We start from the raw sequence: 3,263 nt of genomic DNA on the forward strand, positions 1-3,263 counted from the left end.
ACCAATTAGATCAGCCTAAACAAATTGTTACCGTTTTGAGAATTTCCTGTACCTTACGCATGTGTAAACATTTAAGGCATTATAAACATTGTAAGAGTAGAGAAACACAATTCAGGCATCTGTTTGTCAAATGAAGTTCTCCCAGTTTTCTATTTCCACAGGTTTAAAAAAATTTTCATGGAGAAGTATCAGCAGATGAAAACAAACTAATCCAAACAATTGTGGATCTACCATGTGGACAGTAAATTGTTATCAGCACTGTAATTCCATTATTTATGAGCCCTAGATGCCAATTCATGTGCTACAGCTTAATCTGAGAATGCACTACGAAAGGGAAAGACCTAATTTTCTTAAAATTCTAATTATACAAACACACATATGTATGTATACACCTTCGCAGGTCTTATAAAAGAAATATTTAATTAAAGGGTGTTCTCTCTAACAAAGACAAATCAACCAATCTAGAATGCTTTAAATTAAGCACCAAAAGATGAGCCATTTAAAAAAACAAAAAACAAACGAACAACAACAACAAAAAAAACAACTTCGGGCCATCTAGGTGGCAGAGTCAGTTAAGTGTCGGACTCTTGGTTTCAGCTCAGGTCGTGATCTCAGGGTGGTGAGATCGAGCCTAGCATCGGGCTCCATGAGGAGTCAGCTTAAGTTCCCCTCTCCCTCTCTCTCTGTCCCCCCATGCTCACACACACTCTCTCTCTCAAATAAATAAATGAGTCTTAAAAAAGAAAACCTTCTATTTGTTCTGTGATTTATATTTTACAAGCATCACTACATACGTAATATTTGGTCATGATGATGGTGACCAGGATGAATATTTCTGTCTTGTCCATGACAATGACTTGGGTTCCCAATAGACACAGTTTAAAGGGTCCACTATAGACAAATATGTACCCTTTGTTAATATGGGACGTTGACTTTCAAGCATTTCCCTCATCTCCCCTCCATGACCTCCCCAACACCATCCCCATCACCCCCAGAGTCTAATGCATCACATTGAACATATAGCGTTCTCTTGAAGCCTTGTTTTTATCCTGAAAATTTATGTGAGTTTCAAATATTCTGTCATAATGTGTCCATATTCGTTGTGATATAGATTGTTCTCCCCCACCTCCAAATCTTTCAGGAAAATGTAGCGGGTTGATCACATGGCTTTGAGGACACCAGCACACGATGTCACATATGGCCAGCTCAGTTGGAGAAGCACTTCTATAATGTTGAAAGATCAATCCCAGTGGACTAAAAAGTAGTTGCAAAGAGAGTATTCAGCCCCAAATCTCCATCTCTCTGCCTATTACCTTGGTACCCACTTAACCTTCTGGTAGCAGTAGGAAAAATATTAGGCAGCAACTCTCAAGGGGAGGAGAGCTTCATCCTTTTAGTTTACCAAACATACGGACTTCCCAGGGAGAGGTGAGCAGAACAGTGCAATCCAAAAGGAAGATCCAAGAGGATAAGACCCCAAAAGAAGAACAGAGTTGACCTACTATGGAAACAACAAAGCTATTGATTTCTCTCTCCATTCCTAATTTCAGTCCTCACTTCTTAGTGCTATAGCCATTTGCCTTTACTCATTAAAATGCTTCTCTTTAGGGATTGAGTAGGACCCTTTTTCCCCATTCTGCCCATGATCATTCCCCCCCATTTTGAACTTTCTTCCGTTAACACAGGGAGCTTCCTAGTTAACCACAGATGCTGTTTTCTACTAAAGGGAAATTGACACAACATGCGATAATCCTATCTAGAACATTAGGAAGTTAATTCTCCTTCTTTGCTATTTCTTCCATGAGTTAGCCTGGAGCCAATGGATAGCTCAGCTTTTTTTTTTTTTTTTTTTTAAGGTTTTGTTTATTTATTTGAGAGAGAGAGAGTGGGAGCAGCAGGGAGGGGTGGGGAGGGGCGGGGAAGGGCAGAGGCAGAGGGAGAAGCACACTGAGCAGGGAGCCGGATGTGGGGCTGGATCTCAGGAGCCAGGGATCATGACCTGAACCAAATGCAGACCCTTAACCTTTGAGCCACCCGGGCATCCCCGGATAACTCAGCTTCTTAATGTCTTCCAATTCTCTCCTTTGGGGTACATCTAGAAGTTACTGAATAGAATCAGGTCATTGCTTTGATAATTTTCACCGCAGCCCTACTGTACATTCTACCAAAAAATCACCTTCTATTTATTTGTCATCTCAAGTCATGATGTTATACCACCAGTTCCATTAGACATTTTATGCAATGCATAGCAGATAATAAAAATACCCAATCAGTGCCAGCCCCTGGGTGAGTGCTGGGGCTAGCATCCTGGGCATGGGTTGGGGGCCAAAGGAGCCGAGCTTGAGCCACCTGGAGCCTCCGCTGTGCATCCTTGGGGCCCATCCCCCAAAAGCTGTGCAGAGCCAGGGCTATGGGGCTACACAAGAGGGACAACCAGGCGCCTATCCCACAGTACTGTGCAGGGGCCCAGCCTTTCTGTCCTGTGCCGGACCACCTGGATGGGGCATCTCCAGGCCCTCCCCGTGTGGCCTAGCCCAGCCTGCCCCGAGTCGTCCCACCAGTTCTACCAACGGGTTAGCCACCGCTCGCCCCACCCCCACCCCACATCCTGTCCCGGCTTGCCAAGGATCGGGGAGGGGCAAGGACCACCTGGCCCACTCTGGAGTCAGCACTAGGTCTCAGGGGAGGCCCATGATGATCCATAATGGGAATCAAGCCAATTTGGGAGCACACTGGACCCAGCTTCATTCAGCATTACTACTAGTTATTTCATAACGCCAGAACCATGGGAGGGACAACAATCCCAGGGGAAGCTGCCGTTGTGGAGAAATTGCCTAGCCTTCTATTGCAGAAAATCCAGCACCGCACCACAGCGCGGGACCAGCAGCCCAGCCAGAAAGGTGCATCCTCGGCCTAGTCGTGGGCCAGCTCAAGGTGATGAAGACCCCATCATGGGCTTCCACCAGATGTTCCCACTAAAGAACATCAACAGTGCGTGGGTTTGCACCAACGGCATGTTCAGGCTTGCCCTGCACGACTTTGGCTGACCTCCTCCTCCCAGCCTAGCATTCTTGCTGTTTCCTCCTCCTCCTCTTCCCAACACTACGCACAAGTGTCCAGATGCTCGGCAGACCAGCCACAAAGGAGCGGGACCGCGGTGGGCGCGGGCACAGCGTGCATCTACTCCAGGTGTCCTGCGCGATGTTTGGAGGCTGGATTGCTTGCAGCTGACAGAAGTTCGTGTTGTTCTAGCACCTGCCTTG

The 3,263-nt window shown here is 46.3% G+C and overlaps 1 pseudogene; it reads left to right on the plus strand.

The window, feature by feature from the left end:
• Window positions 1-2,704: 2,704 nt before the first annotated feature.
• Window positions 2,705-3,047, plus strand: LOC114215814 (nuclear transport factor 2 pseudogene; annotated as a pseudogene).
• Window positions 3,048-3,263: the final 216 nt, after the last annotated feature.

The sequence above is a fragment of the Eumetopias jubatus genome, unplaced genomic scaffold (assembly GCF_037043125.1).
Source record: "Eumetopias jubatus isolate StellerSeaLion01/CBP00866 unplaced genomic scaffold, mEumJub1_p1.0 scaffold_3, whole genome shotgun sequence".
Lineage (NCBI taxonomy): Eukaryota > Metazoa > Chordata > Mammalia > Carnivora > Otariidae > Eumetopias > Eumetopias jubatus.